This window comes from Bos indicus, chromosome 11, assembly GCF_029378745.1.
Source record: "Bos indicus isolate NIAB-ARS_2022 breed Sahiwal x Tharparkar chromosome 11, NIAB-ARS_B.indTharparkar_mat_pri_1.0, whole genome shotgun sequence".
In the NCBI taxonomy this organism is placed as follows: domain Eukaryota; kingdom Metazoa; phylum Chordata; class Mammalia; order Artiodactyla; family Bovidae; genus Bos; species Bos indicus.
In genome coordinates this window covers 51,419,133-51,431,111 of record NC_091770.1, presented here as the reverse complement: position 1 = coordinate 51,431,111, position 11,979 = coordinate 51,419,133, and the positions used below count along the sequence as shown (strand labels likewise).

At 35.3% G+C, this 11,979-nt stretch overlaps 1 non-coding gene across 1 annotated transcript; it reads right to left on the bottom strand.

The window, feature by feature from the left end:
* Positions 1 to 11,612: 11,612 nt before the first annotated feature.
* LOC139185989 (small nucleolar RNA SNORA72) lies at positions 11,613 to 11,743 on the bottom strand. The gene has a single exon (XR_011569568.1). It is a non-coding gene; the product is annotated as a small nucleolar RNA SNORA72 (small nucleolar RNA).
* Between the last annotated feature and the right edge of the window lie 236 nt (positions 11,744 to 11,979).

The window sequence follows — 11,979 nt, the reverse complement described above, 5'->3', positions numbered from 1 at the left end:
TGCTGAATTTGGAATTGGAATTTTCAAGGGGATTTTTCAAGAGCTTGGAGGCTAGACTTAGAACAAAAACAGCTTGTGTTCCAGGCCTACAGATACAGTTGTAGTATATTCTGAAGCTTTTAGAGATAAACATTTTAACAACTTGGAAATACCAAATCCAGTTCTATTACTGACAGAAAGCAAGAATGCAAATCAAAGCTATGGTAAGGACCATTTTTCTGCACTCACAGGAGAAACAACTATGAATAGGAAATATTTTCTGAATCTGATGCTCTGTTTACTTGGAAAGTAAAATACTAGTCTCTGGCAAAGAATATTCCACATTGGACTCAAAAGTTTTATAAATGGGAATCAACCATACTTGAGAAATTGATTTTTTTTTTCATGCAGTTGCTGAGTGAGACATACTTTATGAAAGTAAATGAAATTCTGTCTCAAGATAATGAGACTACAGTTGCCAAGAGAAGTTGTGAAATGTTCCCTATAGATCATTTTTCCCACTTGATACTACATTATGTAATTATTTTTGGAACACTTTCAAAGTGGTGTTGATTTCAATGTCATAAAATGAATAAAGGTAAGGGCAACCATTCCCAATTAAGATTGGAAAAGCAATAAGAGTACAAAGAATATGAGGACCCCTGCCAGCTCTGTATTATATTTTGAGAGGCAAATACTGATACTTTTTTTTTTCTTTCAAATGCCAGTAATTATCTACAGCTCCAACATGTAGTTGCCTTTTAAAATCTTAAAATAGAAATTTATTTAATACATGTGCAATGGACAAAGATAAAGTAGGCTATCCTTCACATGGCTGCCCACATCCCTTTTTTACAAAAGTATGCCCCAAGATATTCTTATAGTCTGATAGTCTTTTCTCTGAATGCATACATCTAGTACATATTATGAGAGTGATTTGCTTTTGAAGACTGAAGCATGGATGCTATTGGCTCTGGTTTTCTTGGGTTTTGCTGTGTGTTTTTGTATGTTACACTTAATGTTTTTCAGAGTAGCTTTAGATTCTCAACAAAACTGAGGGAAAGGTGTACAGATTTCTCATATATTCTCCTTTAGCTGTTTTTCAGTTTTTAATATTCTTTTTTTCTTTTTCACTTTTGATCTACTTGGTTTAGAACTTTCTATATTGTAATATAAGGTACTTATTTTTTCTTAACTTTTCTCTCCTTCTCTCTTCCTTATTACTGCAGTATGCACCTTCACATTTACCTTTCTGACCACATCTCATGTCTTTTACTAACTCCTATTCTGTGTCTCACTTCTTAGATATGAAAATGTTCAAAAGTTTAGTCTTTAATTCTCTACTGCCTTATTTCATGGTCATTATCTTCTCTCAATACATCACAAATTCTCTGTGTGTTTGGATCCTGAAACTTCCTAAATAATTCAACTTATTTGAATTTCTCTTTGATTTCATTACTTCCTTCAGGTTTATTGCTAGTAAAAATATTTCTTTCTAAAAGAGCTTTCCTGACTCCTCCTGATGTAAAGAAATGATTTTAAGAAGCATTTTATAGCATAGTCACAATATATTACAAGCATTTATTGCAAATTCTTAAATATGAAAAAGGTGCATAAATGGGAAGTGGTTTGTCATCTCAGATCTGCTAACTGACCACTCACATGTGTACAAAAAGGGGAAAACTCACCTTTAGGTGCTCATCATATTCCAAGTTCAGAAAGAGTATATGTTTAGATAATCTAATTTTGGTACAATGTGATTCAAGCTTACAAAGTAGATAAAAAACGGAAATGCAAAGACCTCAAAATTTAATTGCAATAGCTAAATACAACTTCAAGAAATGAAAATTTTTTTCTTCATTAACTAATCAGGCCTTCTTTTTTGTTACAGAATAATGCAGTTGGGAGGTCAAATTCTAATCATAATTCTAATTAGTTAGTATATAATTTCTACATTAAAATACATATGAATGCCTCTGTACATTAAGATCTCCTCCAATACCCAGGTTTTTAATTTACTTGTTTATATTTTCCTACCTGAATAGCATATTTTTTCCCCTATATTTACTGATGCCTTAAATAAGATTAATGTCAAATATTATCCTGGGATGTATCTTGTCTTTAAAAGAGTTTTGAATATGGATGGTATGCTCTTTCTAACAGCCATTTAATAGGTTAAAATTTGAAGGAACATTTTATTGTCTTATTTTGAGATGCAGCCAGAAGAGATTGCAGGAAGGGAGGAAATGGATTTTGTCTTATATGCTAGGTGTTCTTGATCATTTGGTATAATATCCCAAAAGAAACAGTGGAAAATCAGAAAATACGATTGGAAAAAAATAATAAAGAAAATGAAGACTTGAATGAATTGCTTCTTTTTCTGTTAAACATGAACCCTGAGGAATTGCAGTTATGGGAAATTACTAGAAAATTTTCTAATGACCTATATTATAGTTCTAATTCTTCCTCTCTATAGAGATAGACATGTTAACATTATGTATTTGAAAATTGGGAATTGTTTTCTTATGATTTGTATTTATGTTTGGTTGTTCTGGGCCTTCATTGCTTCTCACGGGCTTTCTCTGGTCTTGGGGCATGAGCTTCTCACTGCAGCAGCTTCTCTTGTTGTGCAGCATGGGCTTTAGGGTGCTCAGGCTTCAGAAGTTGCAGCTTGTAGACCGTTCATTGTGCCACGGCATGTGAAATCCTCCATGACCAAAGATCAAACCCGTGTCCCCTGCATGGGTTCTTAACCACTGGACCACCAGGCTTGAAGTCCTGTTATGACTTTTTTTATGCTCACATAAGAAGTGAAACAGAAGACCTGTAACCTAGGGATGAGTTTGTTTGAAAAGAAATGTTTGTAGGGGGAGTGAGAGAAATACTCTAAATATTTTATTTTTAACCCAGAATTTCAATAAATAGAACTGATTTCAGCAGGGGAAAAGTTCTACAATTTTGTCTACTTTGTGTATTGCATTCTTTTCTCTTCTTTTTTAAGTATTTATGTATTTGGCTGTGCTGGGTTGTAGTTGTGGCATATGTGATCTTTAGTTGTGGCATTTGAACTCTTAGTTTCAGCAAGCAAATTCTTATTTGTGGCATGTGGGATCTAGTTTCCTGACCAGGGATCAAACTCAGGCCTCTACATTGGGTGCAAGGACCCTTAGTCACTGAACTACCAGGGAAGTCCCTCTGTATTGTATTCTTAAGCTTCATTTAAGGGGGAACAATAATGAAAGTATGGAGTAGGAAACTTGATTTTATATTGTTCTTTCCTGAGCCCATAAGTGTTGATAGGATTTCAGAGAGTGAACAAATCCTAGCGAAACTCAGAAACACTGCCAAGACTGTATTATAGTGTTGCCTGTGAGAGCAGTTTGTTTAGGTCTTATTTCAGTATCATAGGTCATTCAGGCATTCACATAACTGAATATCTTATTTTGAGCATCTCTTTGGTCCAGGAACTATTTAGTAGTAGTTTCTAAATTTAAGCATCTCTGTGATATCATTGGATTTCCCTGGTAGCTAAGTCAGTAAATAATCCACCTGAAATGCACGAGACCACCTGCAATGCAGGAGACTGGGATTTGATCCCTGGGTCAGGAAGATCCCTTGGAGAAAGAAATGGCAACACTTTAGCCTTGCCTGGGAAATCCCATGGACAGAGGAGCTAGCCAGGCTACAGTCCATAAACTTATGTTCACACCACAAAACACATATATTGTCATAACTGGCACTCGTTCAGAGGTAAGCCATTGATGGTAAACATACATTATTTTAGCTGGTAATGTTCTCACTTCTTTGCATTGACCTAAACAAAGGCACAACACACAGTATAACTTCTGTATGTCCATGAGAGATTTGACATTTTGATTATTTTGTGCAATTCATTCTTCTTTTTTTTAATTATTTTTTATTTATTTATTTTTACTTTACAATATTGTATTGGTTTTGCCATACATCAACCTGACCTCCCACCATATTAAAAAAATGAGGCAGATTCATGTTGATGTATGACAAAACCAATACAATATTGTAAAGTAATTAACCTCTAATTAAAATAAATAGATTAAAAAAAAGTTTGCTTGAAACCATTTATTTAATGTCCTATACCAGTTGGTATTAACACCTTGTCCTTGGATCAGCAACATCAGTATTACCTCTTATTACAAGGCAAATTCTCAGGACCCATTTCAGACCTGCTGATTAGAAAGTTGGGTAGGATCCAGCTATGTGTGTTTAAACAAGAGGTTTAAATGATTATAATCCGTGAAAAAGTTTGAGAATCACTGCTCTAATATTGTTACAAGAAGCTGAACAACCCTCTAGCAATGTATAAACACTTGATGACATAGTACTATTGTACATATGTTATCAATTGGCAATTTCCAACTATTAGTAAATCTAAAAACTTAGATCTGCAGGGATGAGAAAGTCCAGTATTTGAGTAAATTCAAGTAATTGCCAACCAGTAAAAGGTGAAATAAGTTCATACTAGACTTCATTTTTTAGCCAGGATGACATTCGATACTATGAAAAAAAAAACAATAAAAGTTGGATCTAATTTTTAAGTGTTGGGAATCTACCTAACATAAGCTTCAAAAGCAAAGTAAAATCAGACATGACATGCATTTAAAAGACAGTGGTGGGGAATTTGAAATTGAGTTCCTACATTCAGAATCTGCTTCAGTTGCTTAAGAATTGGGTGCCCTTTCGACAAGCTAAAGGATTTACAAGGTTGTGTCGAAGTGGCACCAGATAACCTCTGGAAGTTTCTAACAGAGATCCTGGAACAGAATAAGTATTCAGTGTGTACCTCCAAAGCCTATGTATTCCAAATAAGTACCCGATATGTACTCTGAAAACTAGATTCTGGAAGTTTTCTTCCCTTTGCGTGCATGAACCTCGATTAATGTTTGAAACCTCATTACCCCAGCTCTCTACTTCAATCTGCATGGAATCCACAGTCATTTTATCAAAGCAGCAAAACAATTCTCTCTTGAATATTTACACTTATATTCTCAAGAGATTTATGCAAATGTACAAGATGCCCTTGAGGATTTTGCATTTGGATCTGTGACTGAGATAAAATAAAACAAGCACATTTTGCTTGGCAGTACTCTTGTGGCAAAACATCTAAAGGAACTCAAGAGTCATCACTGTTGTTATTTTCCTGGACACTGGCACTGCATTTCTTTTCCTAAAGAGCCTTAAAAATTATCTGCTGCAGACAAAAGTATGTAAATAAATTCTCATTCACTTGTACAACTGTATTATTGAGCTTTCTAGAAGAATAAGGTGAAGGAGATCTGAAGTTCAGAAAGGACACAGTCTTAGTGTTTCACTACGTGTGTACAGTGAAAGTGTTAATTGTTCAGTCGTTGTCTGACTCTTTGTGACCCCACCAGGCTCCTCTGTCCACGGAATTCTCCAAGCAAGAATACTGGAATGGATAGCCATTCCCTTCTCCAGGGGATCTTCCCGATCCAGGGATCAAACTTGGATCTCTCATATTGTAGGCAGATTTCTTTACTGTCTGAGACACCTGGAAAGCCTAAATAGCTTTATTTTTTTTTTTTTTTCTAAATAGCTTTAAAATACACTCAGTTATTTTGAGATTTACCGGGTAAATGGTCTTTGTTATCTCTTCAAAAACAGCAACAAGATCTTTGTTTTTCTGCTTATTTTACAAGTAATAGCCTGAACAGATTTTCTTTTTTTTTTTTTTTTAGCTCTATGTAAGTTTGCATGTCTTAGAAGTGACACTGAGGTCTTGTCACGGCAAATCTATCCAGCTAAGAAAAAGAGATAAAGGAATTCTTACAGAGATATGAAACGCCGATGTCACAGCAGTGATATACACCAGAGAGAATGAACCTCTGAAATGTTTTGTCCAGTAAGAGTTTTAAAGAGCATCAATAAAATGCTAATGAAAACCCATCAGTTACACTGTGTTTCATGTAAAAGATTTGGCACACATAACGTGCTTTTTATGAGACTACTCCTTAAAAACTAATCAAAGGTAGTATATTTCCTTTCAGGTTCAAAGTGTGGGGAGAAGGAGATCATTGTAACTGAAGGTCACTTGGCAGCTAGACTGCATATCTCCCTAGGAAGCTGCCTTGTTCTATTCCATTCCCATTCTCGCATTGTCTTCAGGCTCTCCACCTCAGGTCTGTAGCCATACAACTCAATCATTTTCAATAGTGCTGACTGTGCCCACATTATTGGGCAGGCATCTAACCATTCACTGTAGAGGAAAGAAACAGGAAAAAGCAAGAGTCAATTGGCCACAAAGATTGCCTTCAAAGATCTTATACTTACTTTGAGAGGCAAGATAAGATCAGTATGTGAGTCTTTGGGAATAGAAAAATTAAAAGAAGAGATGATATTTTTGTGGGAAGAGACTAGAAAAATCCAGTTATATGTAGGCAGAATTTTTAAACATAAATATAATTTAGATTTCAAGATAGCGATTTTGATAGGTCAGCGGATTTAATGAATCCCTCCCTACTTTTGACCTCATGGAAATCCTAAAAATAATAGCTTTAACTGAGCTCTGAAGGATTTATCCAGGCATTTCTTCTTTAGCATTGCTTACTTTCTTCTCATTTTCCTTTTCTGATAAATAAATTCATCTACCTGTTAATTGGAATTCCAGTCTATACTGAGCTAATTTGGGTAACTAGTTGAATGGTCTGCTTTGTGTTATTTATTGTTTAATTCAATTAATATTAATTACATGCAATGGGAAGAATTTCACTGTAATAGGGACTAAGACAAGAGACAAAAGAAAGAGTCCCTTTTCTCATGGAGATTGTATCTTCTGACATCCAATGATGTTGAAGATCATCTTTTGTTTTCATGTCTATTCATATTATTAACTCTAAAATTCTTAAATTATCTCCATATTCAACACAACCTATCTGCAATTTGGTCAGTTTCCTACATGAAGCCCAGATAGGTAATGTGTTGAAATATAGCTTGCATGGGGAAAGGATTTATAAATACGAAATGCAGCCATGATAGAACAGAATACTGAGCAGGCAGGAAAGCACAGAGTGGATGCCACCCACTCAGAAATGAATTATCTGGAGTACTTGAACTTGAATAGTAAAAAAATATTTAGGACCCAGATCACTGATTACTATAACACAATACCAGGTTAAGTGATTAAGGAAAAGCCTTAAATTCTTCAGGCTGTTAGAAAAGAACAAATGGACAAGATTTCAAGTAAAGTAAGAAATATTTCATGAGACTATTTGCAAGAAGACTTGGACTGTCAAGGGCAAAGAATGCATGTTTTTCAAGTGAATCATTCTAAGGGGATTCTCAGCATAGTGATAATATTAGGCCAAGATGCTCTTGAAAGCCAAGTGACTCTGCAGTCAAGGCTTCTCTAATAGTTCTAGAATCATAAATAAATCATTGACCTTTATGTCCTATCCAATTAGCTGAAATTTCATCAAATAACTGAGCTGTGGAGCCACTTTTGTACGTGAAGCCAGATGTCAATGTATGACAATTTGAAAGAGGAGGAGAGATTTCCAAAGAGAATTAGGGAGTAGAGATCTGCAGGTATCAGGCAGGAAACAGTGTGTTCTTTGTATATATACATATATATATATGTATATGTACAAAAGTCTTTTACAATATATATAAAATTACTTCAAGTCTTTATTGAATTTGTTACAATGTTGCTTCTGTTTTATGTTTTTGTTTTTTGGCCAGGAGGCATGCAGTATCTTGGTGCCCAACCAGGGGTTGAAGCTGTGCCCTCTGCATTGGAAGGTGGAGTATTAACCACTGCACAGCCAGGGAAGTCCTGAAACAATGTGTTCTTAAAATAAGATGACTTGAGTTTGGAGAGAGAGACTTCTAGCATCATGGAAGTTTCAGAACTCATTCTATCTTATGTGTTCAGATTAATAAATTTCCATTTCAAATGTTGCTTTCTTTCACTATGACTTTAATAACTAAATTAAACTAGTTTTTCATTTATATTGCATCATTTTGCACTTCATTTTTCTACATAAATGTCTACATCTTTCTCTCAAATATCCCATTGCATAAGTGGGGACAACTTGATCCATAATCCTCTAAGCATTTAGAACAAAGCAAAGCTCCAAATATGAAATAGGTTCAGATTTAATGTTTCATAGATTTGTGATCAGTGACATAGCTAACTCTCAGAAAGTCTCTATTGTGCCGGGACCCACAGATGAGTAGAACCCACAGCAGGAGCAGAACTGGAGCCAGTGGCCCACAGAGCTGAGAGTCCAGCAATGGTGGGCTATGGCAGCTGCCACAAGATTACAAACTGCGATGCTGGTCTGGAATCAATTAGAAAAAGATGTTAGTCAAGGAGAAATGTGTTTTCTCCGTTCTTTCTTGAACACCTGCACCTCCTAATTTAACATGATTTATTCAACAGAGTGGGCCACTTAGCAGGCCACAAAACCATGGCCAGCATCCAATATCCATGACCCCATTAAACCCTAATCAAGTGGGAGGAAATGGGAAGAAAGGGGGACGGTGTCATCTTTTTCTTTTTTTCTTTCTAGACTCTTAGAGGCCAAAGAAAGTACATATTTGGAAACAACACAGATATAGGTCAAATTATGTGTGTACAAATTAAACACATAATTTTGTGTTTAATTGACAAAATTAACACATGACAACCTATCTAATTTTATGTCAAATTTCTGGCAACCTCAGAGCTCTGGAAGAGGACCAACTATATGAAAGGGTAAAAAAGACAAACCTGACATGTTTACAGTTTATGTAGCTTATGAAAAACTCATATACACTGTTTTCCTTGAGAGTCACAATAGTGACATAAAGCTTTTAGATTATCAACACACGCATTTTCCTCAAAAGGAGGCTAAGGCAAATACAGTCATAGGAATAATAATAGTAACTCTCATTTAGCAAATTCTATAGAAATTCTATCAAACCTCACAAATGATGAGGTTATAATTCAAATCATCGAAGTTCACTCTGTGCATGTAAGCCTTCTCAGTCGTGTCTGACTCTGCTATCCCAAAGACTATAGCTTGCCAGGCTTCTCTGTCTGTGGGATTTCCCAAGCAAAAATACTGGAGTAGGTTGCCTTTTCCTCCTCCAGGAAATCCTCCTTACCCAGGGATCGAACCCGCATCCCCTACACCTCCTGCATTGGCAGACAGGTTCTTTACCACCACACTGCCCAAGAAGCCCTATCTTTCACTCTGGGCTCAGGTTATCTTCTAAGGATTCAATCTCTTATAGTGCTCAAGATTATAATGCTCAAATGTATGCTTCTGAGAAAGTTAATTATGTGGTCATATAGAACAGAAAAGGATAGCATAGACATTGTTTAATGGTTTATTTACTCTTGGATTTATAAACATTTTACTTCTCAAACCTTAAAATCTTAAAGTAATTAAAAGACAAGATAAGGGGGTTAGTACAAGCAAGACACTAGTAGCAATAAAAAGTCACAGTTAAGAATGAAGAAGGTGAAATTAAGAAATCACACACTTTTGTACACATACATAAATATAAATACTACAAAGAGAAAATCATGTGTCTTTTTAGTTGTAAACAAGCTGCTTCACATAGCGTAATAATATATACACCTTGTCTTACCTCACATTGAAATAACTCATTCAAAATGATGACCCCAAGGCACTGATAAACATAGAAACTGAGTTTGGAGTATTCCAGCTAAATAGTCAAGTAATTGTGTTATAGAATTGAGATTTTCACTAAAAGAATTCAGTTCAGTTCAGCTCAGTTCAGAAGCTCAGTTGTGTTCAACTCTTTGCAACCCCATGAACCACAGCACGCCAGGCCTCCCTGTCCATCTACAATAACAACAACAACAAAATAATTATGCTTTTGATGGGCCGAGCTCTAGGTCTTTGGTAAAAGCACTAACATGACATGTAAATAACATGCATTTCATTTCAAAGTAAGATTTTAAGAGCCAGTAAAATTAACTACAAAAATAAGAGTATATTAAAACAATTAACAAGCAAGTTTATTAATGTTTCTTAAAAATAATGAAGATTAAGAATGTAACAAAGATGCCAAGATTGATGATGGAGTGGAAGGAACAGTTTATGAACTTTCCATTGATAACTACACAGTTTGACAGCTCCTTAGGCAGTCCAGCTGGAAGAGGAAACCACTTCCATGCCAGTTTATAACCATCCAGTGAACCTCTCTGTTGTGGTCTTTTTCAAGAATAAGGGCACCCATTTCTTTGTTTGTGATTGATTTTTCATATCCCTCCTGAATTGGTGGGTCCAAAGCATGTGTTGTTCATTTATTCAGATACACATTTCAAGTGACTCATGTATCCTGGGGAATATGACAGTTCAGGGGGATAAAAAGATAAATAAGATTTTAACCTAGCTTTCTAGGTATGTCTTCTTCATACAATGAAAGTATATTCTTTTAAATCTACTGAAACCACCCGCATTATTAACAAGTTTGAAATATTTGCAAAGGGGTGGCATTATTTTATGTTATGAACTTCCTTAAATAAAATAAAAATATTAATAATAACAAAAGCAAAGCATCTGTATATAGAATCTTCAGTGTTTTGTGTGTTTTTTTTTTTTTTTAATAATTATATAACAGGATGTGAAAGGGCAGGGGCAACAGGGTTTTCTGGCCAGAAGGGGAAGGATGAGAAGAGCAAGAAATGGAAATGCTGGCCTATGAGGGATACAGTTAGCAAACAAAGAGGAGCAGAGGGCACTAAAGATGCACTTCATTGGCTTCATTTTTTTTAAAGACTCTGGAATAATGTACAACTGAGATTTAATTGCTTTTCACTTGCAATGCCAAGAAACTCTGAAAATGGGGGCACTGCCTTTCCATGTACATACCAACTTAAAAACTTCATGGAATATTAAAAGGAACTCAAGAGATAAACCTGAAATTCAACCTTAGTTGCTGTACTTTCTAAACTGGTAAACTTGGGCAAAATACATAATGTTTTTTCAAATTTCAAAAATTAGTTACACCATGCTAATAACACTCTACTATTCATGGAGACTTATGACACATAGACACTGTTCTGAGCATTGTAACTATATCAGTTTATTTTTTCTTGCAGTATCCCAGTCCAGGATTGATGCACGATACTGGATGCTTGGGGCTGGTGCACTGGGACGACCCAGAGGGATGGTATGGGGAGGGAGGAGGGAGGAGGGAGGAGGGTTCACGATGGGGAACACATGTATACCTGTGGCGGATTCATTTCGATATTTGGCAAAACCAATACAATATTGTAAAGTTTAAAAACAAAATAAAATTTAAAAAAAAAGTATTACTATTATTAATGCTATTTTACAAAAAAAAGAAACTGAGTCACAATGTTCTTAAAGAAATCACCTAAGGTCACAAAACTAGGAATTACCACAGACAAAATGAAATATCAAGACCTCTGGCTTCATTTTGTTCTAGATAAAACATGATAACTTTGCAATTAATTTAATGACAACTGTTAATCATCAAATTAACAATAGTTATTTTCAAAATTATTATACAGGCTGAGCTGTCATTTCTCATGATTGATCAGATAACTTGAGTCACAGATATTTTCCACATAAGATGCATCATATAAATCAGACTTGGTTTATTATCAGCATTTATAAAACTAGATTTAGATGAGAACTAGGTCTGTGGACACGTGTATGGTCTTCATATAGAAAATGTTTAGCCTTCCCTAATTATTAAAATATCAAGACAGTGAGAATATCCACAGGCTGGCTCCTTTAAAACTCGCTCTGACCACTTCAGTGGTTGAAAATGATACTCCAGCAATAATGAGATACCATTGTTCACATATCGGAATGACTAAAACCCAAAATACTAACAAAACCAAATGCTGACAAAGATGTTGAGCAACAGGAACTCTCATTGACTACTAGGGCAGAGGTAAAATGATACAGCCACTATGGAAGATGGCTGGCTACCTTCTTACAATGTGAAACACAGGCT